The sequence below is a fragment of the Equus przewalskii genome, chromosome 3 (genome assembly GCF_037783145.1).
Source record: "Equus przewalskii isolate Varuska chromosome 3, EquPr2, whole genome shotgun sequence".
In the NCBI taxonomy this organism is placed as follows: Eukaryota; Metazoa; Chordata; class Mammalia; order Perissodactyla; family Equidae; genus Equus; species Equus przewalskii.
Window position 1 is genome coordinate 4584532 of NC_091833.1, and position 19308 is coordinate 4603839.

The window sequence follows — 19308 nt, forward strand, 5'->3', positions numbered from 1 at the left end:
TCAGCGACATTCAATGAGTGCATTATAACAATCCCAGGACACTGCATGTCATATTGTCTCGTCTCCCTGGAGAAGAATGTCCTCTATTCTTAACTCTGCCTCGTTCTCATAGTTCCCAGGCTCAGCGGGATTTATTAAGGCAATTTATTGCAGATGAATAGGTATCTGAGCAATGAGTCTATTAGGCAGGGACTCACTTTTTTGAAGTCAACAGATTCAGTGGTCGTTTCCTTAATCATTACTGATTCAGCCCTTTCTGAATAAGAGGTCGAGGCATCCCTTAAAGATTTCAAAGAGTAGAAGAAAATTTAGAGCCACCCTGATTAAAAGAAGAATTCTAGAATTAGAGGGATATGTCCATCCTACCCCCTAGACACCTCTGACCTACAGCCTCTGATAAAGGGGCATTGCCTGAGCTTAGGGGAACAAGAAGGTATTGACTGATCTCCTTGACCAGCTGTCACTGGAAGCCTGTGGTCCAAATGTCCACCCCATCTTAGTTTTTGTTTTTTGTTTTTGCTGAGGAAGATTAGCCCTGAGCTAACATCTGTTGCCAATCTTCCTCTTCTTTTGCTCGAGGAAGAGTCACCCTGAGCTAACATCTGTGCCAGTCTTCCTCCACTTTATATGTGGGTCACCACAACAGAATGGCTGAGGAGTGGTGTAGGTCTGCGCCTGGCATCCAAACTCACAAGCCTGGGCCGCTGAAGTAGAGCACACTGAATTTAACCACTTGGCCACAGGGCTGGGCCCCCTCTTCGTCTCTAAATTAGCACCAACCCACAAACTTCCATCACTATAGGGTTGTGCAACAATTCAGCACAAACCCACAAACTTCCGTCCCTGTAGGGTTGTGCAACAATTCCCGATCATTGTTTCGTGGTCTGTGCTCAACGTCCCATTCAGACATCATTATCTTTAGTTCACAGGTGGGGAAACTGAGATGTGGAGAGAGAAAGTGGCTTTCCCAAGTATGAAGTAAAGGAACCAAGACGAAAGCCCTGATTTTGTGCATCCTTCTGAGAGCATCTTCGTCCATTCAAGCTGCTATAACAAAACACCACAGACAGAGTAGCTTATACACAACAGAAACTTATTTCTCACAGTTCTGGAGGCTGGAAGTCCAAGGTCAAGGTACCAGCATTGTCCAGCATGGTCATGTTTTGGTGAGGGCCATCTTTCTGGTTTACAGCTGGCACCTCCAGCGTCCTCACATAGTGAAAGGGGCTGATGAGCTCTGTGCGTCTCTTTTATAAGGACACTCATCCCATTCATGAGAGCTCTATCACCATGACCTGACCACCTCCCAAGGCCCCACCTTCTAACAACATCACCTTTAGGGGTTAGGATTTCAACACATGAATTTGGGGAGGACATAAACATTCAGACCATTGCAGAGAGCATGAGCTCTGCAATCAGACTGCTAGCAGTACTATTCTGGGTGCTGTGCTCCCTAGCTGCGTGACCTTGGGTCAGTCACCAGTACTTAACATCTCCATGCCTCAGCTTCACCATCAGTGAAACGGGAACAGTCATAGCACCTAGCTCAAAGAAAATAGCATATATGAAGGGCTCAGTATAGAACCTGGAACACAGAAAGCAGTCAGCAAATGTTGGCTTTCACTACTCTTCCTGCCAGTATCATTCTCTCCAGGTAACTGGCCCTGACGAAACATAATTGTTGACTTCAAGATCTCCACAAATCGTATGAAATGGTCACTTGTCTGAGGGTCCATTGTTGTGAGCCAGTTAAGAGCATTTTTATTCTTATCCTATTTACAATGAAAAGATGCTAGGGTTTTGCTCTGTGTGGCTTCTCTACTATTTCTGTGGGACAACCTTATTGGTGAGCTCCCCTTCTAATAAAATAGTTGAGAAACTAAACTCTCTGAATCTTAAAACACAATTTCTTTTCACAGAAACTCTTTCACAGGAAAGCAAAATAATTCAGTTCTAACAGAGGAACAGAATCCAGCATGTATTTACCATGCAAAGCCAACTACACGTGCTCTCTCTTTATATAATTCAAAACAGCATACCATTACATTTGGCACATTGCTGTCTAATATTCTATAGGTCACGTAAAGTCTGTGTACATTTTACATTGACACATCCATATTAGTATAGAGTCTTATCATAACACCTTGATTTCTGTGCTTCCTTATTGAGCAATTTACCACAGTTCCAAAGGTAATTTTGACCCTTTACAATTTTTACCAGTCTTTTGCACCCGGCTAACCTCTATGGAAGATACAACACTGCTATATCCCACTGTTTTTGAAGTGCCTTTCTGTTTAGGAGCTCAAAAGCCATTGCCTCTGAATTCCTGACAAGGCCAAAATCAGGTAGGATGGTTGAGGGTTAGTCATCTTATTTCACAGATGGAATAACAGGCCCAGAGAAAAGTTCCCTTCTCCTCCTCTAGCCATGACAAGGTCATGAGTTAGTAAAACCAAGAGAATGCCTAGGTGAGCCGACATGAGAGAACAGCCAGGGGCTCCAACACTAACAAATGAGATACACTGGCTATTCATTTTCTAATGTAAATTCTAGAAGGGAACCAGGGAAGGAGGGGGGCAAGAGAACAAATTGGATGTAATCAGAATCAGATTCAAGATAAACTGTTAATGGTTAATAGGGTCAGCCACCCAAGCAGCAGCCAGACCTGGAATTTTCCACCCCTCCTCCCTGCACAGCGTTCACTAGAGACCACATGTGCATTTGTCCACAGTTCGAGGACCCAGCTTATGGTGCTGCTGAAAGGCAGGAGAAGTGGCAGGAGTCACTTCCACTCTGAAAATGGCAGCCTGCAAATGGAATATTCCAGAGTAAGAGAGGAGCTCAGCTCCGAGAGAGAGGATGGTAATAACAACAATAAACAATAAGATCCATCTCTCCCCTCATCAGCACCGCCAACAAGTATTGAGGGTCAGTGGCCAGCCTATGTAACAGGCTTTGAGTGTAATACCTCATTAAACATCCACAACTATCTTTGAGATAAATATGGTGGTTATTCTTATCTCAGAGATGAGAAAACTGAGAATCCCAGGAGCCAAGATGCTGGCCTGAGATCACTGGGCTAAGAGGAGAAAGCGCTGGACTCGCACCCCGTCAGCCCTGAAGCACCGTCATGCGCTATACCAACACTCCTGTACAAAGTTTAGAATATATTTTAATTTAATTTGATATTTATTTATTTTGTATGTGCGTCATAGGTTACCAATCACTTTCAGATCTTAGCATTCCCACGCCAAAGATGGCAAAAAAGTACAGAAGGCTCAGCTCAGTATGTAGAACCGTCCCAAAGGAGTAAGGGGAGAGAGGAGCGGGGCACGGATTTCAGCTCCAGGTCCCAGGTTCTCCCGCTCCCCCGACACACCCACCTAGAAAAGCAGTACAGAAAGGGTTAGTGGGCAAAGGCGCCGCAGGCTGGGTTTCTTCAGGCTAACGTCCATCTGATACGGGGTGACTTCACCCCTGGGCTGGAGAAAAGACACAGAGGGAGGGGGGAGAGGAAAAGATCAATGCAGAGGTGCTCCGGGACCTAGACCCTCTGCCCAGGCCCAGCACCTACCAGCAGCGCCACAGCCCCAGAGCGCCCCGCGCGGACAGCCCCGGGACGGCGCATGCGCACATCTGACTCCACCTCCCGGCCCCAAGTTAATATAAAACCGCCTCACCGGGACATATTGTACTTCTCCATGGAAATGAAGGGATTCCGTTTGAATACAGTCACGGTTGTGACAAAAGCTCTCTTTTTTCAAGCTTCATTGACTATCCAGATATTCAAGCTCTGGAGTTGCAATGGAATCCTTGTGGGGAAAACTCAATTAAACCCCCTGCAGAATGCACACAGAACAGGAAGGAGGGGATAGAACAAGTGGAGAGGAAAAAAAAAATGGACGTTTCTTTTGAATAATAAAGCTCCGGACTTGAAATTAGACTGTACAATAACAGCTCTAATTCCTGAAAACCCAGACGGGGAACTAAATACATCATATACTGAGAGGAATTCAATTGCACAGACTTTGAGGATGTAACACAGCTTTTGGCACTTCACACAGCCTTGGCCGGTCTTTCTGACGAGGGAAGAGCCTGTTAACCACCTTTTCATGGAAAACATACCTCCATCCCAAGTCACAGGTTAAGTTATTCTCTGGCCAAAAGAAGCAATCCATCGTGCTCCATTATGGGGCAGAGCTCACAATGAATAGCTTTTGGCAGAGATGGATAACTTAATATGACTCCATTCGGCAGCGCTGTAAACGGATCTGTCATCTCCAAGACCGGTCGAGGTGGTCAGATGCCACTTGAGGTCCTGAGCAAAATTCTGGCTGCTGCAGGGGAGGAGTGTGGCTGCTGAATTCATACCTGAATAACAACCACAACTTGAACAACCACCGAGCATTTATTTAAGCATCTACTACGTGTCAGACGGCTGAGTAGAAATCTTGGCTCCACCACTTAGAAACTCTGATCACAGGTGGGTAACCACTTCTAGCTCAGTTTCCTTACCTGTCAAAGGGGGGTAACAATAACCCCTCCCTTCTAGGGCTGAAGCCATGGAGAGCTCTTCAGACAGTGACCAGGTTACAGTAAAGGCTGGTTCCTATGTAACCAGCGCCACCAGGGCCTAGCCTACGGAGAGACAAAGGAGTCATCTCAGGAGTCAAGTTCAGGGCACTGGCTCTCAGGGTCATGCGTAAGTGCCTCTGTAAATGTCACCCAGCTGCCTCTCGGGCCTCCCCCTGGTCCCTGCCCAGAGCTCAGATTCACAGGTGCAGAAACAAAGCTCAGGGAAGTGATTTGCTGGACTCTGCCCAGTGTGGTAGATGCAGAAGCTGGATTCGCAGTCTGTCTGTCCCACCACATACTCTTGTCCCACCACCTCCACTGCCTGAAAAGCGGGGTGGAAACGGACTGTCAACTTCCACATTTTGGTCAGTGCCATGAGCAAAAAAACCAATCAGATCAGATGGCAAAAAGGGGACAGAGAACAGCACCCCCACATTAAGAGGCCTCTGGGGAGTCCCTTCCAACGTCCAACTTAGATGCTAAATAATGCAAAACTGCTTACCCTTGAAAAGTGGCTGGAGGCATGAGAACTGCATCTCACTGGTCAAAGGAAAAAAAAAAAGAAGAGAGACATGATTCTCCAGCAAAACCCTCCTTATCAGCTCTGTTGGGGGAAGGAAAAAAACAAGGCAAATAAATGACAAAAGCAGAGGAACCATCAATCACGCAGTTGTTGGTCTGCCAGGCCTGGCTGCTGGCGTGCAACTCACAGGCCACCCTTTGGCTCGGAGAGGCCGGGCTCAGCGCCACTCCAGGAAGGAGAAAGAGGTATAGTGTGGCTGCAAACCAGCAGCTCCCATCCTCCTTGCAGCTCTGCCACTCACTTTCTTTGTGACTTTGGTTAAGCGGCTGAACTCCTCTCTCTGAGTTTCCTAATCTCTAGCACAAGGCATTTCAGACCTAGTCTCGGAATTCCTTCCCAGCTCCAAATTCTCCAACCCCCACAAGCACCGAATTCCATGAGCAAAAAGAATGTTCCAAAATGGAATCTCCTCCCACTTCATCCCTCTATCATCTGGAAAACTTTCTAGATCCTCCATATCTGAGGTCTTGCAACTGTTATTTTTTGTGGTTGATTAGTAAAACAAATGAATAGACACATTTTGCCTAAGTGCAAAGGGAAATTTTATCCTTTCGACATAATTTTCTATTTTGATTAGTATTAGCAGGGCTTACCTATGAAAGCTTTGTCATATGCGTGTTTTCTCTTGTCCTTACAACCTCCATTTGGCAAGTGAAGAACTGAGATTAGAATGATGTAATGGCTTCATTTCTTCATTTTTTCATTCATTCATCTATCCATCTACTCAGTAAATATTATTGTGGGTCTTCTAGGCATCGGACTGTGTGCAAGGGGCCAAAAAAATCAGAGATCGACAAAACAGAGTCTATTCTCTGACAGAGGCAGTGTAGTGAGGTCAGCAAGCACATAAGTTTGGGAGGAACTTAGCCCAGATCCTCCTTTAGCTGCTCATAAGCTCTCTGACTTTGGGCAATTTATTTTAACCTCTCTGAACCGCAAGATATTTTTCTACAAAATGAGGATAATATCATCTACCAGTTGGAGTGCAAGTGAGGATTAGATGGTCTAATAATGAAAAGTACTAACTACAAGATCTGGGACACAAGCAACATAAACAGCCACTTTTATTATGAGCTTCTAGAACATTTTGAGTTGGTGGCTGGGCCAAGCATGGCGAAAGGCTATTTTTGTTTGATTATTTCTGGTTTCTTTTTGCAGAGGGCAGATCTCCCATGTGCTGATGAATCTTGCAGCCTGCACAGTTCTCCTTGGAGTGCAAAGTTGGGGAATCGTGCAGACCAGCTTCCAGTTCTAGGCTTGGCAGTGAAGCTGAGGAACACTCAACAGCTACTATAAAAAAGGCCCCTTTCCTTTCTGAGTCAAAGGAAACGCTGTGTCCTTCGGCGATGCGGCCCAAAGAACTTCACCAACTCCCACGGTGGTGCGGACACCCTGCCCAGCAGGCAGACGTCTGTCTTCCCCTCCTAGTGCCAAGGCTCAGGGTTTGCCCAACCTGGCTGGGACCCCCCCAGGCCCAGCCCACAAAAGCTGCTCAGCCCCAGTGAGCCAGGCCTTGAGGCAGATCAGAGCACCAGCCTGGGGCAATCTGGAAAAGTCATCCTCAAGGAAATCCCAGACACAAGGCGCCCTGTCACCGTAGTGAGGGGGACACTCAGCAGAAGGGACTGCGTCGCTTCCCTCCTGCAGTCTGAGCACTGTCGGCATGCAACTCTGCACAGAAGGTTTTGTCATTTAGACTGTAATAAACCCCGCTGCCTGAACTGCATGCCCCTCCGGATTCTGCATCTACCACGCCGTCTGTCGCTGCATGTACCCCTACCCCTTCAGAGCCCAGCGCACCTGCAGCCAACACTGGGAGACCTCAGGTGCTGCTCACATGTGCTAATGAAAAGTGCTCTCGGGCCACCTCGGAGGACAGGGAGAATGTGCTCCAGCTAAGGCAGTCGGTCTCAACCTCGGCTGCACTCTAGAGTCCCCTGGGAGCCTTCACAATCCTGATGACCAGGCTGCACACCAGACCAATTAACTAGAGTCTCTGGAGGTGAGAACCAGGCATCAGTGTTTTTCTTTTAGTTGGCCAAATGATTCCAGTGTGCAGCTTAGTTTAAGAACTGGTCCTTCCGCTACGCTGCGATTCCGTGGGGCATTCCTTCCTTCCTCTCTCACTCTCTTCCCCGCTCCTTCTCTCCCTTCTTGCCTCCCTCCTTCACTATTGACTGAAGCAGCCCATTCTGCGATTAAAGCCCACAGTTTACAGTCAGACCGTTCTTACTTTGAATTCTGGTTTGAATCACACTGACTGTGTGATTCAAGGCAAATTATGTCACCTCTCTGAAGCTCAGCTTTCTCATTCTATACGACAGAGAAAATAAAAGGACTTCCCTGGAAAATCCTCATGAGGATTAAATATCACAGATGACTTGTTTAACTCAGTACCTAGCCATTAGCATGTGCTCAATAAATGTACACTGTTTTTTCTTCTAGTTATTATGGTAATTTTCCAAGAGCTATGCTAGATGCTGGGAACACAAAAGTAACACAGGTATGATGTCTGTTCTCACATAGCTAACTCTCTTCCCATTCAGTCCCTAGGTGGAGAATGGCCCCACATCGTCAGCGAGGGCAGGGTGGACAGAGAGTTCTCCTAATAGTAATAGCTATTACATACTGAGCATCCCCAATGTGCCAGACATAGTCTAATTACTTCACAAATATACAGGGGCACCTGTTAGAGAAGTCCAGTCCTGAACAGGACCCCATCACAGGCTCTCCACCAGCAAAGGGGAGACGCTGCCACTGATATCGACATGGTACAGGTGGGGAATCTGAGGCTCCCAGTGGTTAAATACGTCACCCATGGTCACACAGGTGGATTCAAATCCAATCTTTTAAGCAGCACGTTGCTCTGCGTCCTGCGTGGACGTGGGGTGTGACTACAAGGGAATTCTGAGATCTGGCCAGAACAAGGAGGACAAAGCAGTTTCTCCAAGCTGGAGGACTTTAGGGGAAGCACACAACCAAACTGCGGTGAGGACAGGGTATTGAGGGACCAGGAGTAGAAGAGGATAAGCATGACAAAATGGGGTGAAGGGGGAGGGGCCTGGGTGAATGCAGGAGTCGGGGAACAGGTGGAAACCAGCCAGTGATGAGCGCGCAGTGAGTCCATTTAAAGGGCCCAGGGAGAATGGAATGTTCGCAATACACAGAAATCCCAGCCGAGTCCAGTGATCTCAGCATGCCGCAGTTTCCATCCCTGTACCCTGAAGCTAGATCACCAGCACGGGTTGCCAAAAATTAAATAGCAAAATGCAAGTGCTGAGCAAACACTTTCAAAGATGCTTTAAATAGTTTATGTCTGTCAAAGAGGACTAATTGTACAATAGGGCTCTATTACCTACAGTCTGAACAGCAATCAATTTGGGGGGAAAAATCCTTAAGAAGCAGTATCAAGACTCCAGCTGGCAATGGCTCAGCCAGGAAAGCTGGGTAACCTAGTTGCCAGCATGCAAACTCTGGGTTTAATTTAAGTTCTGGTTTAAATTGAGGCTCTGCCACTTACGATGGTGTAATCTCTCCGGGTCTCAGCTTCCTCATCTGTAGAATGGAGCTAACAAGGTAGCTCCCTCGGTGGGTTGCTGTGAGGATGAAATGCCACCATGTCTATTAAACACTCAGAATGGCACTTCACATGTACTAAGGACCCGAACCCGGGTGCTATTGGTTAGCTATGCTGGTTGTTAAGACGGCCATCCGGTACTGAGGAATTGCTTCTTCTCAGCCAAAGCCTGCCTTCTCTCTGATTCCTTGCTGTAGCCAAGCTCACTTTCACTCTTCTGCCAGAGCTAGTCCTGCGTTATTTGTTTTGTAGGATATTTGTTTTCCAGTATTTTTACTAAGTAGGACAGCTATATCAATGAGGTCTGCTGCTTTATTGGTTGCTAATTGCCGGGGCATAATTGTTGCAGCATTACGTGGTGTTCCTATAACTCTATGCAGCCAGTCGAGGTGGCCCGTTCCCTAATTACGATGCAGTGAGTTCTCAATCGCCAGTATCCAATGCTTAGAGTGCTCAGTTTACAAGAACTCTTTCCAGCACGTTTACAAGAAAGGGTTTAACTGACAGAGTCAAGCAAATCATGTCAGGAAATAGCTTTATATGTATATATGAATATATAAAATAAACATTTTACAATTATAGCAGTGTGTATATTTTTTGAAAGTAGCTTCTAAGATCTGTCTCAAAATCTTTGCACATTCAACTAAATCTCTAGCTGGACAACAAGTGTTGGTGTTTGTGATGATCATGATTCTGAGGCCCCATCTCACTAGGCCTTTGCACACAGCAGATGTTAACTGTGCTCAGGGCCATTCTAGCACTACAGGCATTTTATTGTATTCAAAAATTTTCTGGGGGCAGCCTCGTGGCCGAGTGGTTAAGTTCTTGTGCTCCGCTTTGGCGGCCCCGGGTTTCACGGGTTCAGATCCTGGGCGCGCACATGGCACTGCTCATCAGGCCATGCTGAGGCAGCGTCCCACATGCCACAACTAGAAGGACTCACAACTAAATCAGTGCTGTCTCCACAGTGAACCCTTCCTGAATGCCTGAATGCCCTTCCCAAATTAATTACCAGTCATTTTGCTTTTATCCTGAATAGCCATTATGACAACCTGATATTATCTTGTTAATTAATTTACTTGCCACTGGTTCTCGCTTTAGAATGTAAGTCTGTGAGGCAAAGTCTTGCTCACCATGGTATCCCCAATACGCGTAACAAAGATAGTCCATGATAGGTACCCAATGAACAGTTGTTTGACAAAGTACATGAGTGAATGAATGAATGATTGAATGAATGAAAGGATACACATTTTCTGCTCCTTTCTTTCAATCTTTTCCAATCTACTTTTGCTTTATCCAAGATATGTAATTATATTTATCTACAACTGCCCCACTTTGTATCCCCACAGTATTTTCTATTATTACCATTGCTGCTGGTACTCAGTCAACTGCATTTATGGAACATTCACGGAAGTGTGGAGCACAGCACCAAGAGCTATAGAGGAAAACTAAGATCAGCGCCTTCATCACTGCTGTCAGGGAGCCTTCAGTCTAACTGGCAACAAGAATAAGCAGATTTGGCTAATATGGGGGCAGAGATATAGCAGCTTGTGGCAGAAACTCTTAGTTCCTCCCTGTTGTGGGCTGAACTGTGTCTCCCCAAAATTCATATGTTGAAGTCCTAATCCCTAGGACCTAAGAATATGACTATTTGGAGACAGGGTCTTTAAAGTGGCAATTCGGGTTAAATGAGGTCATATGAGCGGCCCTAATCCAATGTGACTGGCATCTCAGGAGAAGAGGCCCTTGGGACACAGAGGAAAGATCGTGTGAAGGCGCGTGGACATCTCCAAGCCAAGGAGACAGATCTCAGGAAAAAAGCACCTCTGCTGACACCTTGATCTTGGACTTCTAGCCTCCAGAACTGTGAGAAAATACATTTCTGTGGTTTAAGCCCCCCAGGCTGTGGGGGTACTTTGTTATGGCAGCCTGAGCAGGCTAATAGGCTCTTGTGTGAGTAAGGGGAAATGCTGTGCACCTGGCCGCCCAGCCAAGAACTGCATTTCCTAGCCTCCTCTGCAGATAGATGGGGCCGTGTGACTATCGAGCTCTAAGCGGAAGTGTCACGTGATCTTGGCTCTACCCCAACACCCACACCCTTTAGACCCCAATTCTAACTCAAGGTCAGGAGGCTGTTGGTTTAAAAGTGCAAAAAGGGAAGGAGATGCAAAGAGGGAGGAGTGAGGGCAGCTTCCCCCGGATGGCAGTCTCCACAAAGCCTTCTGCAGCCGAAGCTCTCTGCTCCCACAATTCCCACCTGAACTGCATTGCATTGCTCTGCTGGCCCACCTGGAAATCCTCCACATACCAGCCTCAAAAAACATCCTGTGGCAGCATGAAGAGACATCAGCAACTTACGCTTCAGCACTTCTGAGTCCTAGATGAGGCTGATGCCCTGAGGAAACGGGGGCGTTGTGGTGGAGCAGGCAGCTGGGGTTGAGGTTTTCTAGAGAGCGTTTCTGACAGTGTGCGTCCTCAGCGGTGGGAGAAGCGTGCAGTCAGGAAGGCAGAAAAGAGTCAAAGGCAGATTTAAGTTATTAAAAGTTCCGTCACAGGCTGGCCTTGTACTAGAATGGAGAGCAGAGACACCCTCCAGCCTTAGTCCCTGTTCCCAGGATGGAAACATCACACTTGTGTACTGACACCACCTTTGGCTCTATCAGCCATCAAAGTGGTCTTGAGGGGCTGCCATGAAAACCTACGCACTGTTTATCACATGATGCTCACGTACCAAAAATAAAAATGCATTCTGAATTCCCCAGAATCCAACAAGATATTAGCTATTGCAATAACTCACTTGAAAGTACAGGGGACTCGGCAATTGTGCCAACCAAAGAGCAGAGCCCGAGCCCAGGCCCAAAGGGAATACAGAGCACCCACGGTGAAATTTACTGGGAATCCACATCTTGCTGCTTTCATGCAGCAGAGCTCAATAAGTCCTTTGTTGTGGCACCAAATACACCCCATGGTGTGTCCTGTTTTCATGCTATAAAGGCTGGCATTTTCTAACCTAGGACTCCTTCATTTGCCCCTTTGAACCTGCCCCAGTCACATGTGAGGGATTCATGGGCTGCCCTGGAGTTTTGGGGAAAGCTTCTGGTGAAGATTTTGTCAAAGATAAATGGCCAGGCCCAGCGAGCAGTACTGAGCTGGAGGGAAACCCGGGCTGCGTGCCGTGAATCAGCGAGTTCCCTCAGGAGAGAGGCGGCCGGGTTATCACACTCACCTGCCATTGATCGAAGCCACGCAGACATCGGGCCGCACCCGCTGGCAGCCAAAGCAGCGTTTTCCAATCGATCTGCAGCAAGCTGAATCCCGGAAACGGCGAAGTCTAAGCAGGTCGGCTCAAAGCCAGGGCTGGTGAGCCAGCCTGCCCACAGCACCTCGGGCGGGAGGTGGCGGCTCCTGAGAGCCAGTGCAGTCCCCACCCCGACCTCTGGCAAGAGCCCCGGTCTGTTGACCGACAGCTCTCCTACCACTGTATTCCCAGGGCCCGGCCAGACCTCAGGGAAGGTTCGGCTGACAAATGAATAAATGAATCTAAAAAAAGCAAACAAGTGAAATATCATGTAGAGATTTAAATAATTTTGGAGATTGTGTAATGATATGGGCAAAGAGCTTATTCAGTACTGTTTAGAGAAAAAATGAAACACAATAGCGTCTATTCAGTATGATCCCAATTTCAGTATATATAACTTGGATAGTATATATATCACATGTTAATAAAAGTTACCTCTTCTTTTTTCCATGAGGGGCAGTTTTTACTTTCTTTTTATTTTTTTCATTTTTCTCTGTTGTCACTTATTTTTATAACAAGTGAAAAATAAAAACCTGAAAATGAAATGCAGCACTTTCTTCTCCTGGCTCCGCAGTGCTTGGTTGCCTTACTCTGGAGGGTCCTCAAGATTGTCAGTATAGTGCCCTTGACATGCGATATGCCCAAGTGGGAGGACCACTCAGAGAGCAGAAGGCAGCACCCAAATGTCAGCACACTGTCACCACGACTTATTTGGAGTTCTTCCTTTCTAACAGGAGCAAACTGTGACACTCTAAGGTCTGTAGCTCAGTTCTCAGCGTTCTGTCTTCCCACTTTCCACCATAAGGCGAAAGGCTCAGTTGCTCTGGGTACCACCAGGCTCTGTTTCACAAAACTTGCCCCTCTTCTCCACCTTTGCATAAGGCACCCCTGCTAACCCTCCCATTGGGAACCCAGAAGTCAGCTTCTCGACCTAGATTTTCGCCTGAAAGGAGTCTTGGTCTGCACACTGGGCCAGATCAGAAGATTCTGAGCGACAAGTTTTGACTCTTGCTTTGGCTGGGGCGATGCCTGACGTGGCCAGTTCAACTCAGCACGGTTTTCTTTGCCCTCTGTGGATAAATATATGACAGCACTGCGGAGCAGCAGCTTCTGCGTCTAGGGGAGGCATAACGTGCAGCTTAGGTATCCGAGTGGAGTGACACATGCACAGGATTGCAGCGTCATGAATGAGGTTTAGCAAAACTGCCAAAGCTGGCCATGCACAGACCGAAAAGGTCATCACCCAGGACGCATGAGAGCCTCACACAATATAATAGTCTCCTCGATGCTTACACCATTAGCATTTCTTCCCATCGAGATAAGCAACACTCTCCCCTTTTAAAATACAAATACAATTACATGTCAATGAGTATGGAAGAATTAAGCTGGAAAATCTCAGCACGACAGCCAACCACAAATCCCAACCATTACATCTGAGCTGGAGCATGTGATGGTGAAAGAGAGAAAACAACCGTAGAAGAACTTCTGAGTAGTGGGAAATAGGCCTTCAGGCCCTGTTCAGCCTGAAAAACATCTTTTCTTTCACCTGAAGTCAGTGAGGGTTATAAAGGTCCCTCCCCTTACACCAGCGCAGAGCAGCACATGTTTTGTCTTTTCTTTGAATGTCTTTTCCTAGATTCCCAGCATATTGTCGGACAGCCAGAGCCCCAGTTCTTCCAGGCTTTCAAGGACTCATAAACCAGCACATAAGACACAGAATGGGAAGTGAAGGAGCATCTAGACCGGTGGATCTCAAACACTAATATGCACCTGAGTCACCTGCAGGGCTGGTTAACACCGATTCCCGGACTTAAGCCCTAGAGGTTCTGATTCAGAAGGAGGAAGTGGGGCCTCACCTTGGTTCTGCTTGGCCTTTGAAGGTGCGGCAAAGGGACATGGAAGAAGACACTTCTGAAGCAGGAAGGAACATCAGACCCTTTTCACCCCATCAACTGTGGAAAAGCAGTTTCTCCCAGAGCAGAACAAACAATCCTAGAAAGGCCACACCATGAGGAAGAGTAGCCAGCAATCTCTCTTCTTCTTCCAAGATGGCGCAATGCCATAGCACTGCACCAGTAGGGAAGGGCTAGCTTAGGTACCCGCAACACCGAATCTCAGTGGGTGAACACAACAAAGTTTATTTTTTACTCAAGGCAAGTCTGTTTCTGATGGAGCTACGTTCCTGGATTGGGTTATCCTCTGTGCAATGGTTCAGCATTCCAGATGCTTCTGGTCTCATGGCAGCTCTATGTGGATCTGTACCTCCATGACCTCTGTGGCAGGGGAGGAGAGCTTCCACTCTCATGTCACTGGCCAAAGCAAGTCATATAGCTATGCCTAAGTTCAAGCGAGAGGAAAGGTGTGACCTTCCACACACCCAAACGTGGAGGAGAACGTGATTCATTGGTTAACGCTCACCATGTCTACCACAGTGACTCAGTTCTAGCTCTCTTCTTGATCACATTTCATCTTCTCCCGGAGAGTAAAGAGGAGAGTAAGGAGGAAGCCTCAAGCACTCATGATATCAGTGCTCACACCCACCTCTATGACAGAAAGCTTGTAAAGAGAGGATAAAAGATGCAAAATATTTTGTATTTCCTTATTTCTGATAATTCAAAAGCTGCAAACAATATTGTGATTGTTGCTATTATTTATAATCAAAAACATAGCAGGTAATGTATATACGTGATAACATTTTACAGAACCACACACACACAGTGAGTGCATGTAAAAACTGTTGATACTCAATAAAGCCAGTATTATAATTATTAGTATTGTACCAATATCAATTTCCAGTTTTGTTATTTTTTTTTTTTTGGAGGAAGATTAGCCCTGAGCTAACATCTGCTGCCAATCCTCCTCTTTTTGCTGAGGAAGATTGGCCCCGAGCTAACATCCATGCCCACCTTCCTCTACTTTATATGTGGGATGCCACCAAAGCATGGCTTGATAATTGATGCATAGATCTACACCCAGGATCTGAACCGGTGAACACTGGGCCACCAAAGCATAAGGTGTGAACTTAATCGCTGCGTCACTGAGCCAGCCCCAATTTCCAGGTTTTGATAATGTATTATAGGTATGTAAGACGTTAACTGGTGGAAGCTGGGTGGATGGTACATAGGAATTTTCTATACTATTTTTGCAACTCCTTGTAGGTCTATCATCATTTCAAAATAAAAAGTTAAGAAAAAACCTCCAAAACTTGGCAGGAGAAGATTCTCTATCCAGGTCCTTTGCCTCGCATCTTCCCTACAAATGTCCCACACACAAGCTGTGAGAGAACTTGTCTAAGTAAAGTGATCTTTTGCTGCAAGAGCAGGAAATCTGATTAATGTGCCGTTGAGATGGCGGCAGACATTTACCTGCCTGTCTGCACCTTCGGTCTCTGCAAAAACGTAGATGAAATCTCTCTTTTGAAAGTTAAAATAAAAGCCAGTCAAGCCGCACGTGTACTCCCATTACTGCAGGTAATAAGTGGGAGCCCAGGTGAATTGCCATGTATTTCGCTTTAAATTCTTAGGATTTCAGTGACAGACCAAGGCTCTCATCTGTCAGCAAACTGTTCCAGGCAGACCCATTACTTTAACGCTACAATAAAACGAAGGACATCAGGATAATCTGCCAAACAAAAGCAGCTGGGAGCATCGGCATGTACCAGAGGCTGGATTCATTTGCCCAGAACATTTAAAAATCTATGCCCCGGCTCTTCTCCCCAAAGTCCTTATTTCACCCAATAAAATAAATTTAAAGTGCATAAATGTATATTAAAAATATCTAAGCAAACACTTGCAGCTAAATAATGTTCCACCCAGATGCGCTTACGATTTGTTTTTATCGTCAGACATGTCTCCCGTTCTCCCAAGTAAATATTTCACTGAAAACACTCCCCAAGCAGTTGTTATCTCGATATTTTCACAATAGAATATTCTGTGCTCTACACATATAAATACTGTGAATAACCAGACATTTTCCCAAAGAGACCGCTGATTTTCTTGCATTTTGCAAAATGATTCTCTCCATAATGCTGGCTGTGAGAGCAGACACCATGCTGAGCAGGGTGTGAACTCCAAAGTCCCAGTCAGCAGCTCCCAATAATTCCTTGGAGCCTGAAACGTGGTGAGTCCCTGCAGAATCTGTAAGTATGTTTCATGCAAGGGTGCCATGGGGTAGGGGAAGACACTGAAATGTCGGGGTCACATAGACCCCATACTTGAAGTCTGTTTCTTCCGCTTGTGTGACTTTGTGTGAGTGATTTATTGTCCCATCTGTAAAACGGGAATCCACAATAGTACCTGCTGCTTATGTGTATGGAGAGCCGGCCCTCGACAATATTTGGTTCCTGTTTTGTTTAAGCAGAGCTCCTTAAGGGGCAGGCCAGCCAGGTGGCAGCCCGGGGTACCCACTGTGGTTGTAACTCACCCTACAGAGGATTTCCCACGTTCACAAAGACCCTACATCCACTCTTGTGAGGATTTATCATTCAGTGTGCCATTAGGCTCTAGCTGTGGAATTACTCTACAGAAGTGGTCAAACTTGAGTGAGCATCAGAATTACGGGGCAGGGGTGGGGAGGCGGTGGTAGGCAGAGTGCTCATTAGAACATAGAATTCTGGGCCCCACCCCTAGAGTTTCTGGTTCAGTAGATCTGAATGTCACCTGAAACTTTGCGTTTCTAACAAGTTCCCAGGTGATGTTAATGCTACTGGTCTAGGGACCACATTTTGAGAACCACTGCCCTAGAATAGGGGTCTTCTAACTTTTTTTGTAAAAGGCTAAACAGTAAATACGTTAGTCTTTGCAGGCCATATGGTTTCTTTTGCAACTACTCAATTTCGTCATTGTCACATAAAGCAACCATAGATCATACATACTACGTTCCAATAAAACTTTATTTATGGACATTGAAATGTGAATTTCATATAATTTCACATCATGAATTATAGTTCATTGGCTTTTTTTCAACTGCTTGAAAATGCAAAAGCCCTTCTTACCTCTTGGGCCTTTGGAAAACAGGTAGTTGATCAGATTTGGCCCTCGGGCTATCATTTGCCAACCCCTACAACTAGAACACGGGAAAATGCAATGCTTTCAGCCCCTGTTGGATAAAAATGTCTCCATTTTTCTTTTTCCATCTGTTTCTTTGTCGAAGGAGCCCACTCCGTACAACGTGCTCCCCACTGACGCTCCCCCGCGGCTGCCGCAGCTGAGTCAACACCGCCTTGGCCACCTCCCCACCCCTAGCCCTCTCCCTTCAGCTTCACTTTTGCTCTTTTTATAGCTTTGCACACATTTTTCTCTGTGGCAAATTTACAGCATGCACTGCTTGTCTGAACTATTTAAAGGCACAATATTCTCGACTGTGCCGTAAAGCTTTCCCATTCTGTATGTTTTATTTCTTGGTTTGAGGACCTTTTATGAAATCAGCAGCTAGGCGGAAGGAAATCATTTGCATACTTGGCTCCATACACCTGGAATTTCTTAATTTTAGGGATTAGCAAAATGAGTCTAATAAAAAGTGGAGACCCTTGTTAATCATCTCTGTAAAGTCCCTTCATTACCTGTTCCTTGCACCCAATCCGTGTGCCCATTTCAGGAAATTCACATTGTGCGGGTCACTTATTACAATTTTATGAACTGATTTGTAATTTTACATGACAAGGGTTGTGTTTTTAGTGTTCTTCAAAGTTAAAATGACTGTTTTCCTCCCCCATCCTGCTTTTAAGAGGACACCTCTCAGGGTTATGACAGAGATGGTCCAAGGTGATGAGTGTGAGGATCGTGATCATTGCCTTGCAGTCCCGATTCGGAGAGTGGAGTCTCAGCATCAGTTATGTTATTTGAGATGAGCTGTGTGCAGGCCCTGCTGACGTCACTTCCCAAGTGGAGAAGATGCTATCCCCTTCCTCTGTTCTTTCCACATGCACTCCCCAGAGCAATCTGGATGCTTCCAAGAACTTCTAAATCCTACTCACCTTCTCCCTATACAATCGAAGAGAAGTGCTCCAGTTGCCCCTCCTCTTAAGGAGACTCTGATTGAGGTCAGGTCACCAATGCAGCTGTCATAGTTAGCTTTCTGCACGGGGCAGGAAAACACCGTCTATACTGATTGCCAACGTGTTTCCAGTTAATTCAGGGTTCTGCATGCGACTCCGTACAGAATTGGCAAAACATAAATTGGTCCTACAAAAGTAGACAGTTGCTATAATTGGAGATTACAACAAAATAAAACAAAACAAACAAAAATCCTCTCTGAAAGTTCCACTGATTTTTTTTTTTCAAAATACAACTACTATGTCACCAAGCCCGGGAACACAGAGCCTGAAGTCAGCAGTTGTAATCAGGATAATTCTGAAACTGAATAATGCATGCTGGAATGCTGTTTACAGGAAATGAGCAATTTATTTTATTATCCAAATTTTAAACCCTTTTAATATGCCTCCCAAGAAGACGTCTGATTTAGAAAATTGCAAAAGAGAACTTAAGAGAGGACAAAGGATACCAAAACATTTCGCCACCATAAAGGCCAGATAAAGAAACTTTAGAGACAGCTTAAACAAAATTTAGTAAGTATGTCTGCATCAATTACCTTTATGTTGGTGACTGGAGGGGACCAACATTATATTATTTTGACAGATAAACAGAAAAACTGTGAAGTGAAAAGTTGAAATAGAAGATTATATTGAGTGGAAATAAAAAAATTCGTTAAATTCCTTTTCTGAAATTAACGTGTGTGTGCGCATGTGTACTGGCAAATGCGTAAAATGTTTCTGGAAGGGTCACAGAAAAATACTAGCAGAAGTGGAGAGAGACTGAGGAAGAGGTTTCCTTTTTCATTGTGTTCTTTTCTGACCTGCTTACGTATTCTAACTGTACACAGGTATTTTAATTCTTTGGATCATCAGAGTTTATGTGGGTGGTGGAATTGTGAATAATTTTTGTGTTCTCTAGATATTTATCTGTATTGTTAATGAATAGATATTTTAAAGAAACATTATTTCAGGATCTTAGTAAGTCACGCATCTGAACATTAAGGTAGAGGTGTATGAATTTTAGACTTGGAATTAATTTTCATTCTTAGATAAATCAAGTTCTCAAAGTCGCATTGCATATACAGTCATACATCGCTTAATGACAGGGATATATTCTGAGAAATGCAGCATAGGCTATTTCATCATTGTGTGAACATCACAGAGTGCACTTACAGAAACCTGGATGGTACCGCCCACTACACACCTAGGCTATAAGGTACTAATCTTATGGGACCACTATCGTA